Genomic DNA, 18,750 nt, shown 5'->3' on the forward strand with positions numbered 1-18,750 from the left:
ACACTAGATCGCGTGTTATACATCAGTTCTGAAGCAGGTTGTGTGGAGGAATTTGGTGCCATAGAGGCAACCAGAAAATCTGTCTTATGTGCAGAGCCAGAACATGTGGATTCTGGTGGCATAGGAACCACTAGTATCTCTTACATTTGATGCATTTTTGTCCCAGTTTTCCTTGAATGTTTTTTATGTCCACTAGGTCTTGTCTGCCATAATTTCAGGGACAGGAGGAGGAACAAGACTCCCTTTCCTCAGCAAATGCTTGGTATCTGGTTGCACATCAGTAGAATCATGGAAGGGGAGAATCCCAACGACCCCTTCATGGTGAGAAATGGCTGAGGGGAGTGTTGCTTCTCCAGCTGGGGGCTGGTGACGACGACCCTGGCGGGTAGAGAGTCAACAATCCAAAGAGAATGTGGAGAAACAGAAGGAGGGTGTCCCCCATCCACCATGAGACCAAATTTAGTCTTCTATCCCGAACAGACCTACTCTGAAGGCACAATGGGCGAGGGTACTGTCAGTACAAAGGATGACATCATACCCTTAAATATCATCAGACATATAGGATTCAAATTACCATATTTCTTCTTGGTTCGTGAAACACGAGTATGTCAAGCGTATTTTCTTCCTGGATTCTCGTTTCTCTTTGGAATACAGTCAGCAATCCAGCGAACAGGTAGAATGGGGCTTTATGACGTTGACACAGAGGTGGTGGGCGAGGAGCGGCACAAGAAGTGAGTGTGAGTGTGTGTGTGTGTGTGTGTGTGTGTGTGTGTGTGTGTGTGTGTGTGTGTGTGTAACTTATGTCTACATTCCCTAGAGATGGGGCTGGCGTTAAAACGCGAACATGTGTGCCTGAATCACACGCATTTGAAGCACCACTAAGGAGGGAGACCCTGTGGTTTCTTATTTCATTGATACCATATCATATCACACTGCCCTTTCAGGAAACGATTCACTTTCAAAGGCAAAGAGGAAGGCCTTGGCATCAATCCTATCAACCTTTTGTCCACGCAGGAGATGACGGATAAAATGCACATCCGATCACTGCAAACTGACACTTATCAATCTGTATGAGGAGGTCACAGTGGAAGTTGATGGCCTGTACAATATTGATGCGGATTTCGAAAAGTGGGGGGGGGGGGGGGTTGATAGTTACAGGAATGTCATTTGGCTTGTTAGAAATGAGCAGCACCCATGACTGAGCAGGGGATGCTGCGTTTTAACATATCTGAACCACTTTTCATTTTCGAAACGGGTGCCAATTCCCCAAACTTGTCTTCAGGGTGTTCAACACACAGTAATGGCTTTGTGGGAAAAAGGAACCCCTATAGGTCCTAGAGTTAACTAAAAATTGTGAGGATTATTTCTCCTATTCTCTTGCCCCTATATTATGCGATCCCTTTGCAACCAGAGGGATACCACCGTGCAGGTATTTGAGGACTCCCGCCTCCATCACACCACGATGGCTACTGTGTTGGGTTTTGAGTATCTTATCTTTGCCACAAAGGAAGGGCAGAAAGATAAAGGCACAAAACGTTGAATGTACACCACACTGGAGGCCCTTCCCTGCACGGTCCGTACATACTTAAAATCTGGAAGAGTACTTGTATGTCAAACCCAACTCTGGGAACCATGTAGCGAAGAATGAAAAGTTGTATAAAGTGTCGCAAGAGAAAAAAAAAAAAAAACTTGTGTGCAAAATCAAACCAAATCTAACCATTATCAGCACCAAGAAGAGCATCCAATGAAAAAGCAGAGGGGAAAATATAGTAGGTTAGACTTGCAGCATGGGAAGTAAAGTAGGACGGCAAGGGCTGGAGACCCTTGCTACCCAAGCCTGTAACTCTCAAAGAGATATGAACCCCCTGCGCAGACCACCAAGCGATCTCAGCCGGATGGTACATTACGTACCTGAATCTTTTCTCAACTCCTAGCTCTTTCTCGACTAAAACAATTAAGTGCTATGTTCTTTAATATGGAGCAGTGTGTGAGTCGACTTGAGTGGGGTACAGATACCCTTTGTGACAGAGGGTAACTAGCGTGCTAGTATTATTTGATAGTGTCGAATTTCCATATGTAGATGGTAATCTCGAAGGTAATACTGTCTATACGCTTCTGTATGAGCCCCTATTTCTTCAGTCTTTTATTATCGCTGTCATTCCACGAGATATTTGTTGGAGTAATGCTGTGTTTCTCGAATTCCTTACAATGTAGGTGCAAAATTTTTTAAGGCTCTCCTTTTCGTTTCTCCCGACGGCAGTTTCTGTGCCAATCACAAAACTATCTATTAAGTTCGGCAACTCCTCTTTGTGTTCTTTTCCTTCCGTTAAAGTTGGTTAGTGTCCCTGACTGACGAACGAGATTCAAAGCTAGTCGCACGAATGTTTCGCACACTAGTTCTTTCATGTGTGAATTATATTCTTAAGATTCTTTGAATCTAACATCCCTTTTTTGTTTAATGAATCTATGATGGTTTCACGTAGGCACACAGAAAAATATATGAATTTTACAAAAAAAATTCCGCCGATCTTTCGTATTTAGGTTTTTAAGGCTGTTGTTCCCGATACGTATTTGGGAACTCCACCCTTAGGGTTTACAAAATCGTTTGAGGTTTCTCGTAAAAACTCGGCAACAAAGTCTCACCTGAGCGATGTTTTACAAATGGAACAATACATGGACGCTAGTTAAAAATTTACCCTATGAAGAAGTGTATATTGCGATAATCTGCTTTATTAGTTGTCTAAGGAGAAATCTTTATAGGCTCTTACACCGTCGACAAAGTGAAGTAATAAAATATTGAGAACAATCATGTATGAACCAAGATGGTTAAGTTAGCTGTACACTACTTGTGATATAATTGAGAACAGAAGTTTGTTGTCAAAGACTAATTGTTACCTATTATTATGGCACGCCACGAAAGTTCTATTGAATGCTACACTGCACTTCAAAACGAGACAGATACATTATTTTTCAAAATTGTCATCAAGTCTGTGATAAACAACGGTGAGAACGTTCCACCTGTCGTTCAATTCCTGTACTACAGACATCCGCTCCTTGGACACGGAGTCGTTCCAGGACCAATGTGTGGAAGTTCTTATCACACACGTTCTTTTATCCTACCGAAGAGAAGGAAAGCGCATGGTACAAGACCGGTACTTCTCGATAAGTATCACCCCCATCTGTGGGGCCTTGGTCAGACTAGTGACACCGTTTCACTACGGCTGGACTCGATGTTGCATTTGGTCTATATATCGCCAGGGATTCATGGTGAATGTGCACAATTTACCTGTTTCGCCTACAAGAATAGCATCATTCCGCGTGTTTTAACTTTGCAGTACATTTCCAGTTGCCCTGCCATCTCACTCGCACACTGTAACACCTGCAACCAGTACCTCAGCAGAATTGTGTCGGCAGGAAACCCAGAACACTTACTCTCTTCTGACAATGCACCACCCTTGTTGTGCAATGGTTTTAGCGAGTGAAGACGTGTATAATTTATTTTCCGAAGTATGTGCACTGTTCTTGTCTCTTTCCATCTGAAGACATTAGAATTGAAAGAGCACCCCCGAGTACAGGTAAGGCTTTTCTTAACGTTCTGACTAACTTAGAATGAACTTTCAGAAATTTTTTGCAGTTGTTCATAAATATGCTGTGCTCTTATTAACCTTACCCGTTTACTTTGGTGAGTTCAACAACAACCAATCCCCCTCCCAATAAACTTAGCGTTCTTTCCTCCTCCTCCTCCTCCTCCATCCGTTTAGTTTGCAAAGTGACTACTTTACCTGCCTCCGTAGGCAAGGTCTCTAAAGCACAGCTGTCCAGTGGCTCTACTCAGATCAGTCGGTTCGAATCCTAGTTGTGGGCCATCTATGCTGCCAGTATTTGGCCGGCAAGGGGAGGAGAGGTGGTGGCGTAAGGTTCCTTATCACCAGTGCTTGCACCAGTGTCCTTTATTTAATTGCAAACCTCTTTGCAGTATTTGATGAAGTGAGGTAATGTGACACTATTGGTAGTGACCCGTCCATCGGATGGGGGCGCTGACGTTGGCGGCACCATTGGTGCTACTCGAGAGGACTGGCCGATGTGGCGGCACCAGGTTTCAACCTTCACCCATTACAGCATTACAGTGCACGAGTACCCACGACACATGCACATCTGACACCTCGTAACAGTCGGAGGAAGCCAACGGCAAACCACCTCCACAAGGACTTTGCTTAGAACGGCGATGCCAGATTTCTGCACGTGCTTTTTACCGTCATTCCCTGAGTATGGAAGTACTTTGATGGAGTCCTGCTGGTGTTTTATATTAGCTTTTATCTTCTCCATTCCTCCACCTGTCGTGTATTCGAGTTTGTACGAAAGAATCTATTCTCACTCAATGTTTTAACGCTGTTATACTTCCTGAATGTCCTTGGTAAACACCACGTCTGTTTCAGTATCTTCTTATCCCTCAATTTTCCTTTCCATTTCATTTCCATCTCCCTCAGGACTCAACTTTCGAAGTTCTCTCGCTCGCTACTATCACGTCTTCGTCTGTGTTTAAGCACAATTTGACAATATATTCCATACGAGTCTTTTTTTACCTGTTAATTCGAAAGCTGCAGACAAAACTTTTATAGAAAATTTTATTTTGCCACTGCTTTTTGTTAATTTCCAATTTATGCCTTGTTCATTTTGTATTGTATATACTTAAAACTGTCTTCCTGCCGAGTCACGTTCTTACCAACTGTCATATTTGCCTTTTTTTTTCTCCTCTGGTCTTCACCACTTCTTTCGTGTATTTCAGGTATCCTTGTACCACACAGTTTAAAGCCGTTCGTCTGACACTATGATAAACAGTTGTCAGTACTGGATGTCTAAGGGTGTCCATGTGACCAGTCATCCGCGTAGGTAGGCTTAATGTCAATAACAATCCAGAACCGAAAATCCAACGTTTCAGCAACAATTACTTGGCCACGGAAAATTGCATTACGGATAAAAAAAACTAGTGTTGAATGTTCCATGTGTGTTCACTGACAAAATTAAAGCAAAAATACAGGCAGTAAGTAAGATTACAATGATGGCAGGCCGGCCTTAATGTCACCGGGCAACCTTGCTATACATCGCCACTATCTTATCTAACTGATCAGCTTGCTACGCATGAACACGTGTTGCGTGTGGCATCTGTCAGACTAACAGTAAAAAAGAAAAAAATATCCAGGTACAAACCGACAAAATTCTCAGAGTGAGAAACGAGGGAAGAAGACCTGGAAGACTTTCTGGAATGACTTACTGCAGTACACGCAATTAAGTATTTACAATCACACAAGGAAACGGCAATGGTGATAGCTGTGTGGTTTGTAGAAAAGAAATGAACGACGATTCGTAAAAGAAAAAAAAAATTAATCGAAGAGGAGAATGCTCTTAAATGCTATCGCTCTAATGACACGCCAGCACGCAATCAAATACATTTTCGACTGCCAGCTCATCATTTCCCCACACACTGACTCATTACGTAACGGCTTTTTAGCATTCGAATTGTCATCTTGCAGATAGGGACCACTGGTATCCCATCGTGGATTTTCTGATTCGAGCGAAACAGTCGGCACATAGTGGTTTAGATATTACAACCTAGTCCTGATGAGCTATCACCTGTCACTTGATACTAAACGCATTTGTGCCACAGTCAGAAAATAAAAGGTACGTGTGCTGCTTGTGTCACCGAGTTCACTGAATATTTGGTACTCTGCATGGAATTCAGTACTTCAGAGTATTTCTTCTACGTTTTCTTCAGTTTATGACAAACTTTATTTCCCTTTAAGGTGACTTCAGTAACTTTCGTATCCTCTAAGTTTCGCGCCCTTTTGCGTAAACTTCGTTTTTCATTATAGCGTGCAGACTACAACATTGGCGACAACGGGTGAAATATTAGGTGCGAAAGCAGGGTAGAATGCTTAAGTCTCGTCAACGTCGAGATTATGCTGACGCGACAAACGTCATGGAATAGCGAGATGCACTTCTACAGATGGTGATACTATCAGGTACACACTGTGTAAAAGAGCAGTGCATCGGCGGAGCTGTCATTTTTAATCAGGTTATTCATGTAAAAAGGTTTCCGACTTTATTTTGACCGCACGAAGGGAATAAACAGACTTCGAATACGAAGTGACAGTTGGTGCTAGAAGCATGGAACATTCCATTTCGGAGATCGTTAGTGAATTCAATATTCCGAGATCCAAAGTGTCAACAGTGTGCCAAGAATACCAAACTTGAGGTATTAGGTTTCACCACTGACAGCGTAGTTGCCGAAGGCTTCAACGATCGAGAGCAGCGGCTTTTGCGTAGAATTGACAGTGCTAACAGACAAGCAATACAGCGTGAAATACCAGCAGAAACCAATGCGGCACGCACGACGATTGTATCCGCAAGGACAGTGTGGAGAAGTCTGGCGTTAATGGGCTATGACAGGAGACGACCGGCGTGAGTTGCTTTGCTAACAGCACATCGCCTGCAACGCCTCTTCTGCACTAGTGACCATATTAGTTGGACCCTAGGAGACTGGAAAACCGTGGTCTAGTCAGACGAGTCCAGATTTCAGTTGGTAAGAGCTGATGGTTGGATTCGAGTGTTACGGAAGCCCCAAGAAGCCATGGACCCAAGTTGTCAACTAGGCAATGTGCCAGCAGGTGGTGGCTCCATAATGGTGGGCTGTTTTCCATGGAATAGACAGTACTCTGGTCCAACTGGACCGATTGTTTAATGGAAATGGTTATGTTAAGATACTTGGAGACAATTGTGCAACTGTTCATGGATTCCATGTTCCCAGATAACAATGGAATTTTTAAGAATGACAATACGCCTTTTTACCAGGACAAAACTGTTCGCGATTGGTCTGAAAAAATTCTGGATAATTTTAACTAATGATCTGGTCACCCGGATCGCCCGAGATGAATTCCATCTAATATTTATGACACATAATAGAGAGGTCAGCTCGTGCACAAAACACTGCACCCACAACATTTTCGCAATTACGGAGAGCTATAGAGAGCGTGGCTCAATATTTTTGTAGGACTTCCAATGACTTGTTGAGTCCATGCCACCTCGAGCTCCTGCGCTATTCCGGGAAAAAGAAGGTTCGACGCGATATGAGGAGGTATCCCATGACTTTTCTCACCTCAGTGTGTAAGAGAATGAATACAAGCTCCAATCTGAAAATGTTGGAGAACAAGAAACCGACTGTTGTGTTATCTCAGGAGCCAATCATACATTGGCCTAGATTGATTCAGGGCAACAACAGGACAGCCGAATACTTCTCTCCTATCTCACCAACTAATACAACCTCGTTTGGACTCTGTCGAGAAATGAGTACTAAAAGCATACGTGACTGCCCAAAGGTAAACAGATTGGGCATGAATACATGATGTAAACTTCCCGCAGTTCATCTAAGGTAACAGGATGAACTATTGCCTTAAACTTTATGCCGACAATGGCAAAATGTAGGTAATTCATGATGTCATTTAACACTCTTGACTATGGTATCTACAGACAAACGTCTCCTCATAAACGCGAAGAGTGGCAAGCACAGTGCGCATTCACATTGTAAGAAAGATTGATTTCGAAATCAAAACCTTAGTTATTTCAGTCACTGGAATGTAGCACTCTAAAATCAGCGTTGAGTGGCCAAAAAGTGGATGGAATTGATCCTAAGCATATTCAGTTTGGGAAAATGAAGGTAAAGGAACTAACACACATTCGAAATCTTTTGTTCTTGAATATGAGTGCCACGGTAAAGACTGTCACGAAATTTATGGTACCGTGGTGATTAGCTATTAAGATGTAATTTACTAACTACGAAATTACTTGCCAGACGGCTACGAACAGCGGTGTCTATGACTCGCTTATAAATGCACACACTGCTGGCGCGCAGATGTTTATCTAGAGTACAGACTTTCGCAATATTTACTTCTGATCAGCTTTTACAACGTACAGAGACTAATTTGTACAACAAACACGTTGAAGATTTTGGGACAGCATGAAGAGAAGGACAAAAGCAGATGCTGTTTACCTGTGTTTTAGAATTTTGGAATACACGCTGCAGTCCCATGTCCTGTGGTCATTTAGAAGCTCCTGTGTATGTATCAGTATGGATTATGCAAATTGCGATCTTGCTAAATTCTGTTTATCTTATTCTTTTATGAGACCAAAAGGGCTTCAAATAATGGCACTCGTGTTGATTGCTTGTTTCTGGACCTCCAGAGAGCATTTTTGCAAGGATGCACGTTGTTGATAAGTAAACGAACCCTGACTAATCAACTCTAATCATATGTTTAACATGTATGTAACAAAATTTCACTCAGCTCCATAAAGTGTACTGCTGTGCTATTTCCTACCCAGTTAGAAATTCACATTTCGCAGCAGACTGCACTTATCGACTGAGGTGTTCTACGAGAATCATGAAAGAAATATTTGAAGAATTGAAGCTTTGCAAGCGAGTCTTGAGTCGTACCAGGCCTGCTTAATTGGTAGGATGATTTGGTGACTTGTTTGATCAATATTTATCCATTGCTATGCTAGGATGCACAGTGAGGCCATAGAAATTCCAAAACATAGAAAGAACTTAAAGAAAAAAAGGACTGAAATTTGACAAACTGAGGGCTTTAGAGCTAAATACTTCAACTGCATCAACTCTCTCCTATTCCATGCTCCATTACAGACATCGTGTCGCAATCGTGGGAAGCGATCTAACAACGTCACTAAATGACCGTTGCTTGGATACACACATGTTGATTATAATCAAAGTGCACTTACTTACAGGAGGCCAGTGTGAGGCGTAATTGTCTTAAGGCAGCGAATATTTGCATATATTCTAATGCGTTAATTCAAATCGATTTACGCTGGAAAAAAAAATTCCAATTCTGCCCATCAGGCGCAAATCTGGTGGTATAAATACAAGAAAGGCGTATAGAAATGTTTCCATACATAATGGATAGGAACAAGACGTGGGCTGAGCCATCAACAGTAGAGGAAGTAGCTGACTTCACGTAGCAGACTTCATGCTGCAGCAAAGTTCCCGTGATATATGCTACTCGTACGTCAGTTGAAAAGGATGGAAAGGGTTCTTGTAGTACATCTAGGAAAGTGGAGATGGTTAATGGATGATGATTCTACACGGAGGGGCTCGATTCTTGTTACAGCCGCGTTACACTCATCATTATTGCCGTTAGTCCAACAGCAAGTCTGAGTCTATAAAAAATAAAAAACCAAACGAGTTGAGCACATGAAATCTAAGCCATGCCTCATCGGAAGACTCATTTTTTAGCGAGAAGAGATGCTACACAATGGGATTTGAAGATTTCGAGTAAACGTTGCAACAGTCGGATATGGTTAACCCTTAGCTGTGTAAGTACCTCAATGCATCGGAAGTAATTTAAAGATATATGTACCTGACTTGAGTTTTAAGTTCGAAAGGCACGGTGCGCTAGCACGAAAAGCGCTCACAACACGCGCACGTTATAGGAACACGTCTTACTCTATTTAACAGCTTTTCTAGGGCTCTGTCTTACACTTATTAGCATCTAATGAACCAGCCGCTGCCGGAACGATTCTCCTTAATTTTACCTTTATCTCCTCCACCGTGGAAACTTTTATAACGACTGTTCTTCGTAGTTATTCGACAAATATTGGTACCTTTGTTTGTTTCTTTCACTTCATAAATGCTGCTAGGACTTCTGAGGCGTTTTAACGCCCAAGGAAACAATGTTGAAGAGTAACACTTAAGCCTTATGAGAGCAGTTCAGTACTTTTAAGGCCCTGCAAACAATACATCGAAGTAACACAATGCGGGCATAAAATTGGGGATATTTTCGAAGTTTTGAAGAAAAACCATAAATCGAAAGATGGTAAAAACTTAACAACGCTTGCCTTAATCTTTCTACCTAGTGAAAACAAGAGTGGAAGTACCCTGGAACAGTTTCAGTGTATTCGAATTGTGGAATTAAATTTTTATTTCAGTTTTATGACAGTCTCCTTATTCGTAATAAAGCTGCATAATGTTCTAATACTTTGATGGTACTAGTTCATTTGTAAGAACATGCTATGCGACAAAAGCAGGTGCTAAATATTTCAATATTGTTACAAAGTATCCGTTTGATTTGTTTTCAGACACTGGAATCTAAAATCGAACTCTAGGTTTTCGCAAGCGGTCGCTTTTACCAGAAAAGCCACAAATCCACCACATCGAACATACTCAAATTCACAATGTGGCATATTTGCCTCAAATTTTCTCAGAGTTTTCTTTGGCCTTTAATAGCTTCCTTCGCTTTGAATAGCACAATCCATTGAGGCGGCATTAAGGACCATCAACCTTACCTCTGATGCCCATTTTTTTAGTTGCTGAAGAACTTCTGATGATACATTCAGAGAAACTACGTGCAGTCAAATGTTACTATTAGAACTTAACCATCCGGAATGCGAACGTGAATGGCGTAATTGGTAAAGTCGAGCACTCACAAGAATAGAGAGATCCATATTCTAATCAGTTGTCTAGCTCAGACTTCCATTGCATCGTATTTTAACAATCGCAGCGCATACTAAAAATAAATGAACTGCTTCCTCTGAATCGAAGGTACGGTACTTGTAACACGGTTTTAACTGGGCTTGACATGACCATATGCAGAAGCACGTCCATTACTATTTTATCAAATTAATGGTTCCGCATAAACTTTAGATTTAGTATTGAATAATTCATATTTAGCATTTAAATCGGGAGAATATTCTGAGTGTCTTTCGGAGTCACTAAACAAATCATTTCACGATTTCGTAAAATAAATTCCCGATTGTGTCTAATTGTTGCCTGCTTCATGTTCGTCACAATGCTTCATGTTTAGGAAACACCGTGGAACTTAGACATGGTAATTTTAGTATGTGATTTTTCCCGATAGAATAACTATTTTTCATTTTACACTTAGTATAATTAGGCTAGGACAACAGACTACTATCTGTCGTGTGTGTCACTCACGTACCGCTTGTATTTAGAAAAACATGGGAACTTGTGTAGTGACGTACTTCAGTTTAAACTTTTAAATGCGTCGTCTGACTTTTTCCGCTCAATATCCACTGGCTTAAGTATGACGCGGTGCCACGCTCAACGTTTGGTTACAAAAGTTTAAAAAATGATTTCAGGGAGGTGCAGAATGTGATGGAGAATGGTTTGGGGAGTGGTAGAGGAGTGTAAATTTCCAAGTAGCTCGACACATTGGAGAGATGCCGAATTTGGAATCTTCCTTTATGTGTATATTTTGTCTGTAGAAGCGTCCTCCTGTGACCGTTACTTTTAAGCCAGGCGACTCACGTTAAATCGACAGGTGTGTAAACCTATTGGCATGCTAGCAGGTTTACACACAATTTATTTCCGTATTCTTTCTGGACGTGTAATACGTAACTGTGGCGGAACGGTTATCCACCATACCAGCGCTTACGTAACTGCAGTAACCACCTAGAATTGTTACTGAGGCTGACCAGCGGAACTGACAAAGACCTGCGTCGAGAGACAGCATTTTCCTGTGCTAAGAGTCATCACACATTACCATATAGCGATTTCCGCGGGTTATGTTTCTTTTTGTGAAGGAACACAAAACGCCATCTATTTACTTTCCTGGAGAAAAGATTTTACTCGCTGTGCGAATGCAACTAAAAATTTCATTTGTGACAGGTAGTTTTAACGCCTTAAACTTTATTAAGTTGAGGCATCTTGTCACGGTCCGCGCGGCTCCCCCCGTCGGAGGTTCGAGACGTTCCTCGGGCGTGGGTGTGCGTCGTTCTTAGCGTAAGTTGGTTTAAGTTATATTAAATGTTGCGTAAGCTTAGAGATCGATGACCTCAGCAGTTTGGTCCCGTAAGACCTTACCACAAACTTAACTTTCAGTGAGATAACATTTCCAAAATGGAAGTATATATCTTTTGTGGGTGCTTAAATTAGAAGTAAATATTATTAGTATTACCTTGTAATACATCTAAAAATATATACATTGTGCTGAATATGGGTTCAGTATTTTATTACTGGTATGGACCCTTCTGCTTAAACGAAGATCGTCACGAGCTGAGCCTGGATAGCTGAGTCGTTAAGGCGATTTTCCATGAAAGAAGGGCCAAATCCGAGCCCAATTCTACACACAGTGTTACTGTCAGGAATATTCAGAACACTGAACACTCGAGTGCGTAGCAGAAGATTAATTCTAGAAATATAACAGTTTAAAGAAACGTCATAAAATCAAGCAGTAAGGTTTTATGTTCTCCCAAAATGTCTTAACATTCTACCAGCAGCGTTTCCTTTCCCTTATTTAAATCACATATATAAGCAGATACCAAATCTTTGTTTGCAATATAATGTCGCTACTGCCAGATTGTTTCCTGAATGCCCACAGCCAACAGCACCTTTCGATACAAAATAGTTGAAGATTACAGTGACCAGATTAAGGGGGAGAAAGACTTTAATTATAATAATAAATGGTCCACGATGCGAAACGAAAATTAAAGAAACTTATAGTAATAAGTAATGTAATAATATGCTATGATAATGAAAAGATAGATTGGAAATGTATCTGTGGTCTAGAAGTCAATATTTTGGACATCTTTTCAGAGCAACCAAGAATTCTTTAGCTTCGATTTTGTTCATTTGATGGGAATTGCTGGTATAAAACAAGTTGGTAACAGTGCAGTGGGCTGCCTTTTCTCACATTCCTCCTCATTATCATGATGTCCCAGTTTTCCATCACTTCGGAAACAGAAGTTTCCTTGTTTTAGGAGCTGACGTCCTAACGATACAGCAGTACCGTGGCTAAGTCGGATTCTAATTTGGATAGTAAACTATAGGACATTTAGTTCCGGCAAGTCAGATTTCGTACAATTTTATGTTTTAAAGCAGCATAGGCAATCCTTTTTCCAATTACTAGATCGACAGCAGTCACTTAAAAACGTCATTATTATTCTAAACACGCGCATTGTAGCTAACACATGAAAGGCACCACATTTTTCACTTAGGTTATGTGAAAACGTTAGGATACGCGAAGGACTGGGGTAGTTGATGGGTGATAAGCAGAGGTAACCATTGCAACATCTTCCATTCTCCTATGTAAATCTAAGTTGGATCTGCGATCTTTCAGAACAGGTGTGGTAGGAGATTACGAATGCCTCACTTTCGCTTTGGTGATACGCAAACAGGTCGAAGTGGCGAAGTGACAAAATCTCACTAGTTAATATGGCTTCTTGCTTACATTTGACGTTCTATTGACAGCGTCGTAATTAGAGCGACCCCCAACTGCTTAGCTTTTGCAACAAGAGGAAGGAATCTGAACTGACAGCGAGTAAAATAAGTCTGTACTAATAACGGAAACGTTGTCTTCCTCATTACTGATAAAAGCCCCCCCCTCCCCTCTATTTTACGGTCAGTCAAGAAATGTAAGGGTGGAACTTGTCTGTTTGTAAAACACACATAAAAGATACATTTAAAATTTGCTCAGTGCTAAATCGTCTTGCCTCAACTACGAGTGAGTGTATGGATAGAGTTAACTAATTTATAAGTTGTGTGTCTACGATATATTTTATATGCCTATAATAATTCAGTCAATGCAAAACTGGATTAACTGCGTTGCACGTGTTATCTGTACAGTTAAATTTGCAGTTCCAACACGTCTAAGACAGACCATACCGCAATTACAACGTATTTTCATATGCCTTATTGCTACGGGTTTCTTTGATTTTCATTTTGCATCACGGACCACTTTCTAATAATGCTTATTGTGTAGAAATTCCAATCACAGTCCGTCTCGGTACCTGCGCTGTCAGCGCGGCGTATTGCTTTCTGAAGGGGGCTGTGTTCGATTCCCGGCAGCGTTGGATACTTTCTCCCCATCAGGACTGGGCGTTGTGTTGTCCTCACATTCGTATCCTCGTAACTGACATTCCACTACTCAGACAGCCATATAGGCACGTTCCGAAAGCCAGTACATTGAAACAAGTTCCATTCATTCTCCGCCTTAATGCTCTATTCACTGTTATCGCACACCGTGGTTTATGCAGCAATCCCGCCAGCTATGGCCAGTAAAGATAATTGGCCAATCGCGAGGTTTTTATATTCTAATGGAAATAAACATTCAGGAGCTGCTTTTATATGTCATTTAACTAAGTGAAAGCAAGCATAGCTAGCAGTACGTCTGACGTTTTGGCAGAACATAAAATCTTATTGGCCAATTTTATGCTCGTTTAAACGTGTTTTCGGAATTAATCTCTTACTACGTAGCGGGATGTGCGTCAGACTAGGGTCCTTATCGGGCCTTCTTTGGCTTTCACAGGTTACCCCCACGCACCAGAGATGGCTCGAAGAGGGGCGAATGCATTTCGCTCACTCCACAGACTTCGGTAGTTCCCAAAAGCATTTGTCTGTAGCTAGCTTTGTGTGCACGTAAATTGCCTCTTAAAAAAAAAAAAAAGTCCTTAAATGTTTCGAAGAATTGCTCTTACATACAAGTACGTCGAGGATGTACAAAAACTGCGAAACTCGTTATAGTTTTGGAGTCTGTGACGACATAAAATACAAAAACGCAACAAAATAGTTTTCTACAATGTCAAATTTGAAAGATTTATTGCGAACAATAGAAGTCAATGACAGATTTAAGTTTCTTGATTTCGTCGCTTATTCTCCCACCATGAGTTAGCAAATCCCGTTCTACATTCAACAAGTCGCAGGGGCAACTAACTAGGTGTTAGTTGAGAATATCTGTTTTTTACTCCATATCATTATAAATCTAAAGGAGGCAAAGAAAATTTTAATAAAGTAGATCTGATTGTGATCTGCACACCGTCGTTTCTCAGATATGTAAGTAGACTTAGTAGCTACACAGTTTGTTTGTGCAGTAGTAGTACACAGCTATTTAAGAACCTTTTCCACATTGCACTGTACAATGTTAGCAGCAGTGGTATTTACTGAAAATACAAAAACGTACAGAAGGCCACCGGTTCATTCATAATGTGCTTCGCTGTTCATCGTATATGCATTAGTGATGCTTATCCAAGCGCGCAACATTGGAAATCTGTTTCACTTGTTTGGGTACTTACAACATAAGTGCTCTGGAGTTAACTTTTTGGAGAGGGATGTCAGGAAATGTTTCACACCGGAATCAGTTCAAACCTTTCTAATGTTGTCGCTGTCAGTACAGCTACGCCGATACACACAATACAGGAGCGGAATAGCTAAAGAGTGCAACTGAAAGTTGTGTCCCTTGGAAATCAGAGACTGAAAAGAGTGAACACTTCCGTACGATTTGAAATGACTTAACTCTTTATATCGAACTCTGCTAAGAATGAGCGATCTTTTACTGAGAAATTACTGCTCACAAAGTGCAGTAGGGCATGTATCATCGTCGGAGGACGAAGCCTGCAGAACCTTAATGCAGAATATCTGTTCAAGAAACATATTTAGAGGTGTAAGAAGACAAACGTCTTTCAAAATAAGAGACGGTCAGGAACAAACCAAGGAAAATTGCATAAAAAAGTATAATTCATGGACAATTATAATCCAAAATTTCCGCCGAGAAGCAGTAGTTAGCGTATCTGTTCCTTGCATGGTTCTAGAACGAAGGGAATTCCCAAATACTGTCATAAATCCAGTAGTAGCTAGAATCACGCTAATTTTCTTCAACATGAAAAGCGCTGAACAGCTCTTGCGTTGTTTACCGAGAGAAAAATTATTTCTTAACATTGTGGATAAAGGATGCGGTTACACAGTACCGTTTAGGCAATCAGCACATCTGTGTCTTAAAAAAGAAACGAATTTGAGACTGTTGTGTAATCATTGCCAGCAGAAAGACTAAACAATGATTACAGGACGCGTAGTCATTGAAAAGAAAAAAAAGAAGAAAGAAATAAACGTATAGTGAAATGCGGAAACTGGTAACCACTTAAGAACACAGTTTCCGCAGCCGAATCACAAGCAGACACTATAGGTTGAAGGGATAGTCGCTGGTAACTTAAATGCAAGAGCAAAAACTTGCTGCGCCCACCTGCACTCGGCAAGCAGCAAGCGTCGCGTAGCAGGCAAAGAAGCTGCGGAGTGCGTCGAGCCGTCCTCCCCTCCACTTCCTGCGTGCAACCCCTATCGCTGTCGGCTACTCACTGCTGACAGCTGGCAGTCGTAAATTTGCCTGAGGCGACTCGGGCACAAGCTCGTGACGTCACCGCGCATGCGCCCGAGCGCACCTATCTTCTGCCTCCGTGCTTGCCGCGGTGGCTTTGGGACGGTAGGCACGGGCGTGAGGAAGCTACTGACTCGCTACCAGCCAATCGCGAACCTTAAGGTAATATTACTTTTTGATGCAGCTGTCGAGCGTCCAGACGCATATCACCTTGCACCAAAGTCACCGGGTAGGAATGAAGAGTACGAAGTAACTGTCCCACGGTGTTTAATGCCTAACTAACACAGTGGTCAGTAAACAATATTTCTTGCGCAACATTTAACTAATTACGAAAAGAATGTATCTGCTTTTCCCGCACCGTCCCAGGATTTACACATACTACAAGCCGATATCAGAACAAACTCCTCTCAATTCAAATCTACTTGGCACAGTAGTAACCTTTGACAAAAATACTGCCATCGCATAGAGGAACACCTCTTTTTTTCCAAAAGCATCTATTAACGATACAAAAATTTCAAGATCGTAAAAAGCTTTCAAAAAATAAAACGGATTCCAGCTTTCTTTAATTCCTTGGCGTAAACATCTGCCTGGACTGATAGATTGAGCGAGGAAACCCAGTGCTTAGGACACGGTCGTAGTCGCGAGGAATGGGGCTCAAATCCTCGTCCAGCACAAGACGTTGAATGTTAGATTGTGAGAAGTGGGAACACACCATACAGCCAACATCCGCCCATCCTTTTCATAACTGCTGATATCATACATAGATCGGCATGGATGTGATTTTCGCCTGTTTGTAAGACCTGCCATTTTACGCCTCATGTACCGGAAAAGAAACAGATATCAGCGGTCACATATCGGTGACGTGCATCCTTTCATATGCCTGTTAGTTAACGGTGACGTAGTGACAGAAGGAACTCCAGCTACAAGAGTGAAGTTTTTCTATTGGACGCCGCTTCGGAGAGCTGTGTATCCCTAAGCTACCCTAGTAGTTCTACCAGAGAAAGGGGACGTACCCTTTAACGGGGAATCCGAACCACATCTCGTTGCTGGCGAATCTTTACGTCTATGAAAGGTGAAGGCTAGGTTAAAGGCAAATTCAGAATTCCATGGTCTGACCGAGATTCGATCCCGGCCATTGAATTGTCAGAAGCACGCTTACAATTTCTTTATTTTTTGTGAGACCACAAGGAACGACAAGGGGTGAAGTGAAAGGTTCAGCCGGCCGTGTTGGTCGAGCGGTTCTAGGCGCGTTTGTCCGGAACCGCGCGACTGCTACGGTCGTAGGTTCGAATCCTGCCTCGGGAATGGATGTGTGTGATGTCCTTAGGTTAGTTAGGTTTAAGTAGTTCTGAGTTCTAGGGGTCTGATGACCTCAGATGTTAAGTCCCATAATGCTCAGAGCAGCTTTGGAATGGACAACACTTTATACTCATAAGGCACCTAAGAAACTTTGGATCGATTTTTCCCGGGATTTTCCGGGTAGTGCGTCCTAATATCTTAACCACGTGAGGTGTTAGGGGTCCTCTTTCACCACACAAAATTTCGGACAAATCCCCGACCCCACGCTCGTGCCGTCTCCTTGTTAACCCTTTCGAAAACGCTGAGCCCTGCCCCCCCCCCCCCCCTCAACCCCCACCCCCCTCCACATGCCCCTAAAGCCAATGATCATGCCCATTTGGACTGAAACGTCCCCTTATAAAAAATATACAAGACTGGTCTATGTGAAACGTCCTCTTTGAACAATTATACACGAATGTGCTTAAACTGACACACAATATCTTTAGCGCAACACAATCTAACTTCCAAAAATACCTACGAAAGAATGGCCCCGACTAACATTAACCTATACGTTTCACAAATCACTTACCTCACAAAAATCTTCGTTACTCGAACTACTGCAATACAGCGAGCGCCACTACTGCCAGCTAAATAAAATATTCAAACTACTGAAGGCACTAACTACTGATAGGCATAGTTAGCAAATGAAAGATTTTAATACAGAACAAACGATGTATTTACCTTAATAGTCATAATATATATATATATATATATATATATATATATATCAGTTCGTGACACCAATTCTTACAAATTTCAAAACTCCGCCATCTCTCTCCCCACGTCCACCACTGCTGGCGGCTCACCTCCAACTGCGCAACGCTACGCGCTGTTAGCATCGAGCTTCCGCTGCCCAACACTACAATGGCGAGTATTACAACAATGCCAACCAGCCACAGACTGCACACGGCACAGCCAGTGATTTTCATACAGAGCGCTACGTGGCGGCGGCGTTACCAATAAAAAAAACCTAAACAGCCTACTTACATAGCCCCCATGCTCCCCACAAAAAAATTTACAAGTTGTTTTGGGCAGTGGCCAATACAGATTTGAAATTTTTTTTCATAATTACAATAACAAAGAAATGAAATGCACACACTTATCGATACAATGTTGGTCAAAAGCTAAAATTTTCTCACAGTCCATAAAGACAGTCATGATCATTCATCAAAGTAAAATTGCAGTATTTTTCTCAAAGTCTGAGTAGTAAAAGAAAATGCACACGGACGTAGTGGATTTCCATGCA

At 41.8% G+C, this 18,750-nt stretch overlaps 1 protein-coding gene across 3 annotated transcripts in view; it reads right to left on the reverse strand.

Moving 5' to 3' along the window:
* LOC126297442 (beta-1,4-glucuronyltransferase 1) overlaps positions 1-16,239 on the reverse strand; it is a 114,133-nt gene extending 97,894 nt beyond the window's left edge. The window contains exon 1 of one of the 3 annotated variants that reach the window (XM_049988289.1): positions 15,973-16,239. The gene's annotated coding sequence lies outside the window, so the exon portion shown is untranslated. The remainder of the gene's footprint in view (positions 1-15,972) is intronic. The other 2 variants (XM_049988290.1, XM_049988291.1) reach the window with 2 other exon arrangements.
* Positions 16,240-18,750: the final 2,511 nt, after the last annotated feature.

The sequence above is a fragment of the Schistocerca gregaria genome, chromosome X (assembly GCF_023897955.1).
Source record: "Schistocerca gregaria isolate iqSchGreg1 chromosome X, iqSchGreg1.2, whole genome shotgun sequence".
NCBI classification, from domain to species: Eukaryota; Metazoa; Arthropoda; class Insecta; order Orthoptera; family Acrididae; genus Schistocerca; species Schistocerca gregaria.